We start from the raw sequence: 13,305 nt of genomic DNA on the forward strand, positions 1-13,305 counted from the left end.
ATGGTATCTCTCCCCTGGGTGCGTTGTGTTTTCGTGAGCAATAATGCAGGAAAGCAGCGGGCGGGATGGCGAGCTTGTCCTGCTGCTCCAACACAAGCTACCTTAAGAGCCGGTACGATGCGGGCAATGGGTGAAGTTCGTCAGGAGTACTGCATAAAAAAACGAGTGTGTTGTCGTGGCAGTTGGTGATCAAAGAAATAAAACAAAATAAAATCAATAAATAATAATGTCATAGACTTAAAGTCATACCTTTGAAGTCATAATGCATTGCAAGTGTTATTAGGGAATGTTGTGCTGTGTTTTCAAGCGCTTCAATGTGCTGCTCTGCAAGGTTTGGAGACAGCGGGTGCGTTCACGGAGATCATGAGCAGCCGGAGATCAAGAGCAGCCGCCGCAGGGGAGGGATACCATGGTAAATAGGTTACCTATTTACCATGGTATCTCTCCCCTGGGTGCGTTGTGTTTTCGTGAGCAATAATGCAGGAAAGCAGCGGGCGGGATGGCGAGCTTGTCCTGCTGCTCCAACACAAGCTACCTTAAGAGCCGGTACGATGCGGGCAATGGGTGAAGTTCGTCAGTACTGCATAAAAAAAACGAGTGTGTTGTCGTGGCAGTTGGTGATCAAAGAAATAAAACAAAATAAAATCAATAAATAATAATGTCATAGACTTAAAGTCATACCTTTGAAGTCATAATGCATTGCAAGTGTTATTAGGGAATGTTGTGCTGTGTTTTCAAGCGCTTCAATGTGCTGCTCTGCAAGGTTTGGAGACAGCGGGTGCGTTCACGGAGATCATGAGCAGCCGGAGATCAAGAGCAGCCGCCGCAGGGGAGGGATACCATGGTAAATAGGTTACCTATCTCCGTGAACGCAGATTACCTAATAGGTTACCTATTTACCATGGTATCTCTCCCCTGGGTGCGTTTTGTTTTCGTGAGCAATAATGCAGGAAAGCAGCGGGCGGGATGGCGAGCTTGTCCTGCTGCTCCAACTCAAGCTACCTTAAGAGCCGGTACGATGCGGGCAATGGGTGAAGTTCGTCAGGAGTACTGCATAAAAAAACGAGTGTGTTGTCGTGGCAGTTGGTGATCAAAGAAATAAAACAAAATAAAATCAATAAATAATAATGTCATAGACTTAAAGTCATACCCTTGAAGTCATAATGCATTGCAAGTGTTATTAGGGAATGTTGTGCTGTGTTTTCAAGCGCTTCAATGTGCTGCTCTGCAAGGTTTGGAGACAGCGGGTGCGTTCACGGAGATCATGAGCAGCCGGAGATCAAGAGCAGCCGCCGCAGGGGAGGGATACCATGGTAAATAGGTTACCTATTTACCATGGTATCTCTCCCCTGGGTGCGTTGTGTTTTCGTGAGCAATAATGCAGTAAAGCAGCGGGCGGGATGGCGAGCTTGTCCTGCTGCTCCAACACAAGCTGCCTTAAGAGCCGGTACGATGCGGGCAATGGGTGAAGTTCGTCAGGAGTACTGCATAAAAAAACGAGTGTGTTGTCGTGGCAGTTGGTGATCAAAGAAATAAAACAAAATAAAATCAATAAATAATAATGTCATAGACTTAAAGTCATACCTTTGAAGTCATAATGCATTGCAAGTGTTATTAGGGAATGTTGTGCTGTGTTTTCAAGCGCTTCAATGTGCTGCTCTGCAAGGTTTGGAGACAGCGGGTGCGTTCACGGAGATCATGAGCAGCCGGAGATCAAGAGCAGCCGCCGCAGGGGAGGGATACCATGGTAAATAGGTTACCTATTTACCATGGTATCTCTCCCCTGGGTGCGTTATGTTTTCGTGAGCAATAATGCAGGAAAGCAGCGGGCGGGATGGCGAGCTTGTCCTGCTGCTCCAACACAAGCTACCTTAAGAGCCGGTACGATGCGGGCAATGGGTGAAGTTCGTCAGGAGTACTGCATAAAAAAAACGAGTGTGTTGTCGTGGCAGTTGGTGATCAAAGAAATAAAACAAAATAAAATCAATAAATAATAATGTCATAGACTTAAAGTCATGCCTTTGAAGTCATAATGCATTGCAAGTGTTATTACGGAATGTTGTGCTGTGTTTTCAAGCGCTTCAATGTGCTGCTCTGCAAGGTTTGGAGACAGCGGGTGCGTTCACGGAGATCTTGAGCAGCCGGAGATCAAGAGCAGCCGCCGCAGGGGAGGGATACCGTGGTAAATAGGTTACCTATTTACCATGGTATCTCTCCCCTGGGTGCGTTGTGTTTTCGTGAGCAATAATGCAGGAAAGCAGCAGGCGGGATGGCGAGCTTGTCCTGCTGCTCCAACACAAGCTACCTTAAGAGCCGGTACGATGCGGGCAATGGGTGAAGTTCGTCAGGAGTACTGCATAAAAAACGAGTGTGTTGTCGTGGCAGTTGGTGATCAAAGAAATAAAACAAAATAAAATCAATAAATAATAATGTCATAGACTTAAAGTCATACATTTGAAGTCATAATGCATTGCAAGTGTTATTACGGAATGTTGTGCTGTGTTTTCAAGCGCTTCAATGTGCTGCTCTGCAAGGTTTGGAGACAGCGGGTGCGTTCACGGAGATCATGAGCAGCCGGAGATCAAGAGCAGCCGCCGCAGGGGAGGGATACCATGGTAAATAGGTTACCTATTTACCATGGTATCTCTCCCCTGGGTGCGTTGTGTTTTCGTGAGCAATAATGCAGGAAAGCAGCGGGCGGGATGGCGAGCTTGTCCTGCTGCTCCAACACAAGCTACCTTAAGAGCCGGTACGATGCGGGCAATGGGTGAAGTTCGTCAGGAGTACTGCGTAAAAAAAACGAGTGTGTTGTCGTGGCAGTTGGTGATCAAAGAAATAAAACAAAATAAAATCAATAAATAATAATGTCATAGACTTAAAGTCATACCTTTGAAGTCATAATGCATTGCAAGTGTTATTAGGGAATGTTGTGCTGTGTTTTCAAGCGCTTCAATGTGCTGCTCTGCAAGGTTTGGAGACAGCGGGTGCGTTCACGGAGATCATGAGCAGCCGGAGATCAAGAGCAGCCGCCGCAGGGGAGGGATACCATGGTAAATAGGTTACCTTATAATAATTTACCATGGTATCTCTCCCCTGGGTGCGTTGTGTTTTCGTGAGCAATAATGCAGGAAAGCAGCGGGCGGGATGGCGAGCTTGTCCTGCTGCTCCAACACAAGCTACCTTAAGAGCCGGTACGATGCGGGCAATGGGTGAAGTTCGTCAGGAGTACTGCATAAAAAAACGAGTGTGTTGTCGTGGCAGTTGGTGATCAAAGAAATAAAACAAAATAAAATCAATAAATAATAATGTCATAGACTTAAAGTCATACCTTTGAAGTCATAATGCATTGCAAGTGTTATTAGGGAATGTTGTGCTGTGTTTTCAAGCGCTTCAATGTGCTGCTCTGCAAGGTTTGGAGACAGCGGGTGCGTTCACGGAGATCATGAGCAGCCGGAGATCAAGAGCAGCCGCCGCAGGGGAGGGATACCATGGTAAATAGGTTACCTTATAATAATTTACCATGGTATCTCTCCCCTGGGTGCGTTGTGTTTTCGTGAGCAATAATGCAGGAAAGCAGCGGGCGGGATGGCGAGCTTGTCCTGCTGCTCCAACACAAGCTACCTTAAGAGCCGGTACGATGCGGGCAATGGGTGAAGTTCGTCAGGAGTACTGCATAAAAAAACGAGTGTGTTGTCGTGGCAGTTGGTGATCAAAGAAATAAAACAAAATAAAATCAATAAATAATAATGTCATAGACTTAAAGTCATACCTTTGAAGTCATAATGCATTGCAAGTGTTATTAGGGAATGTTGTGCTGTGTTTTCAACCGCTTCAATGTGCTGCTCTGCAAGGTTTGGAGACAGCGGGTGCGTTCACGGAGATCATGAGCAGCCGGAGATCAAGAGCAGCCGCCGCAGGGGAGGGATACCATGGTAAATAGGTTACCTTATAATAATTTACCATGGTATCTCTCCCCTGGGTGCGTTGTGTTTTCGTGAGCAATAATGCAGGAAAGCAGCGGGCGGGATGGCGAGCTTGTCCTGCTGCTCCAACACAAGCTACCTTAAGAGCCGGTACGATGCGGGCAATGGGTGAAGTTCGTCAGGAGTACTGCATAAAAAAACGAGTGTGTTGTCGTGGCAGTTGGTGATCAAAGAAATAAAACAAAATAAAATCAATAAATAATAATGTCATAGACTTAAAGTCATACCTTTGAAGTCATAATGCATTGCAAGTGTTATTAGGGAATGTTGTGCTGTGTTTTCAAGCGCTTCAATGTGCTGCTCTGCAAGGTTTGGAGACAGCGGGTGCGTTCACGGAGATCATGAGCAGCCGGAGATCAAGAGCAGCCGCCGCAGGGGAGGGATACCATGGTAAATAGGTTACCTATTTACCATGGTATCTCTCCCCTGGGTGCGTTGTGTTTTCGTGAGCAATAATGCAGGAAAGCAGCGGGCGGGATGGCGAGCTTGTCCTGCTGCTCCAACACAAGCTACCTTAAGAGCCGGTACGATGCGGGCAATGGGTGAAGTTCGTCAGGAGTACTGCATAAAAAAAACAAGTGTGTTGTCGTGGCAGTTGGTGATCAAAGAAATAAAACAAAATAAAATCAATAAATAATAATGTCATAGACTTAAAGTCATACCTTTGAAGTCATAATGCATTGCAAGTGTTATTAGGGAATGTTGTGCTGTGTTTTCAAGCTCTTCAGTGTGCTGCTCTGCAAGGTTTGGAGACAGCGGGTGCGTTCACGGAGATCATGAGCAGCCGGAGATCAAGAGCAGCCGCCGCAGGGGAGGGATACCATGGTAAATAGGTTACCTATTTACCATGGTATCTCTCCCCTGGGTGCGTTGTGTTTTCGTGAGCAATAATACAGGAAAGCAGCGGGCGGGATGGCGAGCTTGTCCTGCTGCTCCAACACAAGCTACCTTAAGAGCCGGTACGATGCGGGCAATGGGTGAAGTTCGTCAGGAGTACTGCATAAAAAAAACGAGTGTGTTGTCGTGGCAGTTGGTGATCAAAGAAATAAAACAAAATAAAATCAATAAATAATAATGTCATAGACTTAAAGTCATGCCTTTGAAGTCATAATGCATTGCAAGTGTTATTACGGAATGTTGTGCTGTGTTTTCAAGCGCTTCAATGTGCTGCTCTGCAAGGTTTGGAGACAGCGGGTGCGTTCACGGAGATCTTGAGCAGCCGGAGATCAAGAGCAGCCGCCGCAGGGGAGGGATACCATGGTAAATAGGTTACCTATTTACCATGGTATCTCTCCCCTGGGTGCGTTGTGTTTTCGTGAGCAATAATGCAGGAAAGCAGCGGGCGGGATGGCGAGCTTGTCCTGCTGCTCCAACACAAGCTACCTTAAGAGCCGGTACGATGCGGGCAATGGGTGAAGTTCGTCAGGAGTACTGCATAAAAAAACGAGTGTGTTGTCGTGGCAGTTGGTGATCAAAGAAATAAAACAAAATAAAATCAATAAATAATAATGTCATAGACTTAAAGTCATACCTTTGAAGTCATAATGCATTGCAAGTGTTATTAGGGAATGTTGTGCTGTGTTTTCAAGCGCTTCAATGTGCTGCTCTGCAAGGTTTGGAGACAGCGGGTGCGTTCACGGAGATCATGAGCAGCCGGAGATCAAGAGCAGCCGCCGCACGGGAGGGATACCATGGTAAATAGGTTACCTATCTCTCCCCTGGGTGCGTCGTGTTTTCGTGAGCAATAATGCAGGAAAGCAGCGGGCGGGATGGCGAGCTTGTCCTGCTGCTCCAACACAAGCTACCTTAAGAGCCGGTACGATGCGGGCAATGGGTGAAGTTCGTCAGGAGTACTGCATAAAAAAAACGAGTGTGTTGTCGTGGCAGTTGGTGATCAAATAAATAAAACAAAATAAAATCAATAAATAATAATGTCATAGACTTAAAGTCATACCTTTGAAGTCATAATGCATTGCAAGTGTTATTAGGGAATGTTGTGCTGTGTTTTCAAGCGCTTCAATGTGCTGCTCTGCAAGGTTTGGAGACAGCGGGTGCGTTCACGGAGATCATGAGCAGCCGGAGATCAAGAGCAGCCGCCGCAGGGGAGGGATACCATGGTAAATAGGTTACCTATTTACCATGGTATCTCTCCCCTGGGTGCGTTGTGTTTTCGTGAGCAATAATGCAGGAAAGCAGCGGGCGGGATGGCGAGCTTGTCCTGCTGCTCCAACACAAGCTACCTTAAGAGCCGGTACGATGCGGGCAATGGGTGAAGTTCGTCAGTACTGCATAAAAAAAACGAGTGTGTTGTCGTGGCAGTTGGTGATCAAAGAAATAAAACAAAATAAAATCAATAAATAATAATGTCATAGACTTAAAGTCATACCTTTGAAGTCATAACGCATTGCAAGTGTTATTAGGGAATGTTGTGCTGTGTTTTCAAGCGCTTCAATGTGCTGCTCTGCAAGGTTTGGAGACAGCGGGTGCGTTCACGGAGATCATGAGCAGCCGGAGATCAAGAGCAGCCGCCGCAGGGGAGGGATACCATGGTAAATAGGTTACCTATCTCCGTGAACGCAGATTACCTAATAGGTTACCTATTTACCATGGTATCTCTCCCCTGGGTGCGTTTTGTTTTCGTGAGCAATAATGCAGGAAAGCAGCGGGCGGGATGGCGAGCTTGTCCTGCTGCTCCAACTCAAGCTACCTTAAGAGCCGGTACGATGCGGGCAATGGGTGAAGTTCGTCAGGAGTACTGCATAAAAAAACGAGTGTGTTGTCGTGGCAGTTGGTGATCAAAGAAATAAAACAAAATAAAATCAATAAATAATAATGTCATAGACTTAAAGTCATACCCTTGAAGTCATAATGCATTGCAAGTGTTATTAGGGAATGTTGTGCTGTGTTTTCAAGCGCTTCAATGTGCTGCTCTGCAAGGTTTGGAGACAGCGGGTGCGTTCACGGAGATCATGAGCAGCCGGAGATCAAGAGCAGCCGCCGCAGGGGAGGGATACCATGGTAAATAGGTTACCTATTTACCATGGTATCTCTCCCCTGGGTGCGTTGTGTTTTCGTGAGCAATAATGCAGGAAAGCAGCGGGCGGGATGGCGAGCTTGTCCTGCTGCTCCAACACAAGCTACCTTAAGAGCCGGTACGATGCGGGCAATGGGTGAAGTTCGTCAGGAGTACTGCATAAAAAAAACGAGTGTGTTGTCGTGGCAGTTGGTGATCAAAGAAATAAAACAAAATAAAATCAATAAATAATAATGTCATAGACTTAAAGTCATGCCTTTGAAGTCATAATGCATTGCAAGTGTTATTACGGAATGTTGTGCTGTGTTTTCAAGCGCTTCAATGTGCTGCTCTGCAAGGTTTGGAGACAGCGGGTGCGTTCACGGAGATCTTGAGCAGCCGGAGATCAAGAGCAGCCGCCGCAGGGGAGGGATACCATGGTAAATAGGTTACCTATTTACCATGGTATCTCTCCCCTGGGTGCGTTGTGTTTTCGTGAGCAATAATGCAGGAAAGAAGCGGGCGGGATGGCGAGCTTGTCCTGCTGCTCCAACACAAGCTACCTTAAGAGCCGGTACGATGCGGGCAATGGGTGAAGTTCGTCAGGAGTACTGCATAAAAAACGAGTGTGTTGTCGTGGCAGTTGGTGATCAAAGAAATAAAACAAAATAAAATCAATAAATAATAATGTCATAGACTTAAAGTCATACATTTGAAGTCATAATGCATTGCAAGTGTTATTACGGAATGTTGTGCTGTGTTTTCAAGCGCTTCAATGTGCTGCTCTGCAAGGTTTGGAGACAGCGGGTGCGTTCACGGAGATCATGAGCAGCCGGAGATCAAGAGCAGCCGCCGCAGGGGAGGGATACCATGGTAAATAGGTTACCTATTTACCATGGTATCTCTCCCCTGGGTGCGTTGTGTTTTCGTGAGCAATAATGCAGGAAAGCAGCGGGCGGGATGGCGAGCTTGTCCTGCTGCTCCAACACAAGCTACCTTAAGAGCCGGTACGATGCGGGCAATGGGTGAAGTTCGTCAGGAGTACTGCATAAAAAAAAACGAGTGTGTTGTCGTGGCAGTTGGTGATCAAAGAAATAAAACAAAATAAAATCAATAAATAATAATGTCATAGACTTAAAGTCATACCTTTGAAGTCATAATGCATTGCAAGTGTTATTAGGGAATGTTGTGCTGTGTTTTCAAGCGCTTCAATGTGCTGCTCTGCAAGGTTTGGAGACAGCGGGCAATGGGTGAAGGGCAATGGGTGAAGTTCGTCAGGAGTACTGCATAAAAAAAAACGAGTGTGTTGTCGTGGCAGTTGGTGATCAAAGAAATAAAACAAAATAAAATCAATAAATAATAATGTCATAGACTTAAAGTCATACCTTTGAAGTCATAATGCATTGCAAGTGTTATTAGGGAATGTTGTGCTGTGTTTTCAAGCGCTTCAATGTGCTGCTCTGCAAGGTTTGGAGACAGCGGGTGCGTTCACGGAGATCATGAGCAGCCGGAGATCAAGAGCAGCCGCCGCAGGGGAGGGATACCATGGTAAATAGGTTACCTTATAATAATTTACCATGGTATCTCTCCCCTGGGTGCGTTGTGTTTTCGTGAGCAATAATGCAGGAAAGCAGCGGGCGGGATGGCGAGCTTGTCCTGCTGCTCCAACACAAGCTACCTTAAGAGCCGGTACGATGCGGGCAATGGGTGAAGTTCGTCAGGAGTACTGCATAAAAAAACGAGTGTGTTGTCGTGGCAGTTGGTGATCAAAGAAATAAAACAAAATAAAATCAATAAATAATAATGTCATAGACTTAAAGTCATACCTTTGAAGTCATAATGCATTGCAAGTGTTATTAGGGAATGTTGTGCTGTGTTTTCAAGCGCTTCAATGTGCTGCTCTGCAAGGTTTGGAGACAGCGGGTGCGTTCACGGAGATCATGAGCAGCCGGAGATCAAGAGCAGCCGCCGCAGGGGAGGGATACCATGGTAAATAGGTTACCTTATAATAATTTACCATGGTATCTCTCCCCTGGGTGCGTTGTGTTTTCGTGAGCAATAATGCAGGAAAGCAGCGGGCGGGATGGCGAGCTTGTCCTGCTGCTCCAACACAAGCTACCTTAAGAGCCGGTACGATGCGGGCAATGGGTGAAGTTCGTCAGGAGTACTGCATAAAAAAACGAGTGTGTTGTCGTGGCAGTTGGTGATCAAAGAAATAAAACAAAATAAAATCAATAAATAATAATGTCATAGACTTAAAGTCATACCTTTGAAGTCATAATGCATTGCAAGTGTTATTAGGGAATGTTGTGCTGTGTTTTCAAGCGCTTCAATGTGCTGCTCTGCAAGGTTTGGAGACAGCGGGTGCGTTCACGGAGATCATGAGCAGCCGGAGATCAAGAGCAGCCGCCGCAGGGGAGGGATACCATGGTAAATAGGTTACCTTATAATAATTTACCATGGTATCTCTCCCCTGGGTGCGTTGTGTTTTCGTGAGCAATAATGCAGGAAAGCAGCGGGCGGGATGGCGAGCTTGTCCTGCTGCTCCAACACAAGCTACCTTAAGAGCCGGTACGATGCGGGCAATGGGTGAAGTTCGTCAGGAGTACTGCATAAAAAAACGAGTGTGTTGTCGTGGCAGTTGGTGATCAAAGAAATAAAACAAAATAAAATCAATAAATAATAATGTCATAGACTTAAAGTCATACCTTTGAAGTCATAATGCATTGCAAGTGTTATTAGGGAATGTTGTGCTGTGTTTTCAAGCGCTTCAATGTGCTGCTCTGCAAGGTTTGGAGACAGCGGGTGCGTTCACGGAGATCATGAGCAGCCGGAGATCAAGAGCAGCCGCCGCAAGGGGAGGGATACCATGGTAAATAGGTTACCTTATAATAATTTACCATGGTATCTCTCCCCTGGGTGTGTTGTGTTTTCGTGAGCAATAATGCAGGAAAGCAGTGGGCGGGATGGCGAGCTTGTCCTGCTGCTCCAACACAAGCTACCTTAAGAGCCGGTACGATGCGGGCAATGGGTGAAGTTCGTCAGGAGTACTGCATAAAAAAACGAGTGTGTTGTCGTGGCAGTTGGTGATCAAAGAAATAAAACAAAATAAAATCAATAAATAATAATGTCATAGACTTAAAGTCATACCTTTGAAGTCATAATGCATTGCAAGTGTTATTAGGGAATGTTGTGCTGTGTTTTCAAGCGCTTCAATGTGCTGCTCTGCAAGGTTTGGAGACAGCGGGTGCGTTCACGGAGATCATGAGCAGCCGGAGATCAAGAGCAGCCGCCGCACGGGAGGGATACCATGGTAAATAGGTTACCTATCTCTCCCCTGGGTGCGTTGTGTTTTCGTGAGCAATAATGCAGGAAAGCAGCGGGCGGGATGGCGAGCTTGTCCTGCTGCTCCAACACAAGCTACCTTAAGAGCCGGTACGATGCGGGCAATGGGTGAAGTTCGTCAGGAGTACTGCATAAAAAAAACGAGTGTGTTGTCGTGGCAGTTGGTGATCAAATAAATAAAACAAAATAAAATCAATAAATAATAATGTCATAGACTTAAAGTCATACCTTTGAAGTCATAATGCATTGCAAGTGTTATTAGGGAATGTTGTGCTGTGTTTTCAAGCGCTTCAATGTGCTGCTCTGCAAGGTTTGGAGACAGCGGGTGCGTTCACGGAGATCATGAGCAGCCGGAGATCAAGAGCAGCCGCCGCAGGGGAGGGATACCATGGTAAATAGGTTACCTATTTACCATGGTATCTCTCCCCTGGGTGCGTTGTGTTTTCGTGAGCAATAATGCAGGAAAGCAGCGGGCGGGATGGCGAGCTTGTCCTGCTGCTCCAACACAAGCTACCTTAAGAGCCGGTACGATGCGGGCAATGGGTGAAGTTCGTCAGGAGTACTGCATAAAAAAAAACGAGTGTGTTGTCGTGGCAGTTGGTGATCAAAGAAATAAAACAAAATAAAATCAATAAATAATAATGTCATAGACTTAAAGTCATACCTTTGAAGTCATAATGCATTGCAAGTGTTATTAGGGAATGTTGTGCTGTGTTTTCAAGCGCTTCAATGTGCTGCTCTGCAAGGTTTGGAGACAGCGGGTGCGTTCACGGAGATCATGAGCAGCCGGAGATCAAGAGCAGCCGCCGCAGGGGAGGGATACCATGGTAAATAGGTTACCTTATAATAATTTACCATGGTATCTCTCCCCTGGGTGCGTTGTGTTTTCGTGAGCAATAATGCAGGAAAGCAGCGGGCGGGATGGCGAGCTTGTCCTGCTGCTCCAACACAAGCTACCTTAAGAGCCGGTACGATGCGGGCAATGGGTGAAGTTCGTCAGGAGTACTGCATAAAAAAACGATTGTGTTGTCGTGGCAGTTGGTGATCAAAGAAATAAAACAAAATAAAATCAATAAATAATAATGTCATAGACTTAAAATCATACCTTTGAAGTCATAATGCATTGCAAGTGTTATTAGGGAATGTTGTGCTGTGTTTTCAAGCGCTTCAATGTGCTGCTCTGCAAGGTTTGGAGACAGCGGGTGCGTTCACGGAGATCATGAGCAGCCGGAGATCAAGAGCAGCCGCCGCAAGGGGAGGGATACCATGGTAAATAGGTTACCTTATAATAATTTACCATGGTATCTCTCCCCTGGGTGTGTTGTGTTTTCGTGAGCAATAATGCAGGAAAGCAGTGGGCGGGATGGCGAGCTTGTCCTGCTGCTCCAACACAAGCTACCTTAAGAGCCGGTACGATGCGGGCAATGGGTGAAGTTCGTCAGGAGTACTGCATAAAAAAACGAGTGTGTTGTCGTGGCAGTTGGTGATCAAAGAAATAAAACAAAATAAAATCAATAAATAATAATGTCATAGACTTAAAGTCATACCTTTGAAGTCATAATGCATTGCAAGTGTTATTAGGGAATGTTGTGCTGTGTTTTCAAGCGCTTCAATGTGCTGCTCTGCAAGGTTTGGAGACAGCGGGTGCGTTCACGGAGATCATGAGCAGCCGGAGATCAAGAGCAGCCGCCGCACGGGAGGGATACCATGGTAAATAGGTTACCTATCTCTCCCCTGGGTGCGTTGTGTTTTCGTGAGCAATAATGCAGGAAAGCAGCGGGCGGGATGGCGAGCTTGTCCTGCTGCTCCAACACAAGCTACCTTAAGAGCCGGTACGATGCGGGCAATGGGTGAAGTTCGTCAGGAGTACTGCATAAAAAAAACGAGTGTGTTGTCGTGGCAGTTGGTGATCAAAGAAATAAAACAAAATAAAATCAATAAATAATAATGTCATAGACTTAAAGTCATACCTTTGAAGTCATAATGCATTGCAAGTGTTATTAGGGAATGTTGTGCTGTGTTTTCAAGCGCTTCAATGTGCTGCTCTGCAAGGTTTGGAGACAGCGGGTGCGTTCACGGAGATCATGAGCAGCCGGAGATCAAGAGCAGCCGCCGCAGGGGAGGGATACCATGGTAAATAGGTTACCTATTTACCATGGTATCTCTCCCCTGGGTGCGTTGTGTTTTCGTGAGCAATAATGCAGGAAAGCAGCGGGCGGGATGGCGAGCTTGTCCTGCTGCTCCAACACAAGCTACCTTAAGAGCCGGTACGATGCGGGCAATGGGTGAAGTTCGTCAGTACTGCATAAAAAAAACGAGTGTGTTGTCGTGGCAGTTGGTGATCAAAGAAATAAAACAAAATAAAATCAATAAATAATAATGTCATAGACTTAAAGTCATACCTTTGAAGTCATAACGCATTGCAAGTGTTATTAGGGAATGTTGTGCTGTGTTTTCAAGCGCTTCAATGTGCTGCTCTGCAAGGTTTGGAGACAGCGGGTGCGTTCACGGAGATCATGAGCAGCCGGAGATCAAGAGCAGCCGCCGCAGGGGAGGGATACCATGGTAAATAGGTTACCTATCTCCGTGAACGCAGATTACCTAATAGGTTACCTATTTACCATGGTATCTCTCCCCTGGGTGCGTTTTATTTTCGTGAGCAATAATGCAGGAAAGCAGCGGGCGGGATGGCGAGCTTGTCCTGCTGCTCCAACACAAGCTACCTTAAGAGCCGGTACGATGCGGGCAATGGGTGAAGTTCGTCAGCAGTACTGCATAAAAAAAACGAGTGTGTTGTCGTGGCAGTTGGTGATCAAAGAAATAAAACAAAATAAAATCAATAAATAATAATGTCATAGACTTAAAGTCATGCCTTTGAAGTCATAATGCATTGCAAGTGTTATTACGGAATGTTGTGCTGTGTTTTCAAGCGCTTCAATGTGCTGCTCTGCAAGGTTTGGAGAC

The sequence above is a fragment of the Acipenser ruthenus genome, unplaced genomic scaffold, assembly GCF_902713425.1.
Source record: "Acipenser ruthenus unplaced genomic scaffold, fAciRut3.2 maternal haplotype, whole genome shotgun sequence".
Taxonomy (NCBI): domain Eukaryota; kingdom Metazoa; phylum Chordata; class Actinopteri; order Acipenseriformes; family Acipenseridae; genus Acipenser; species Acipenser ruthenus.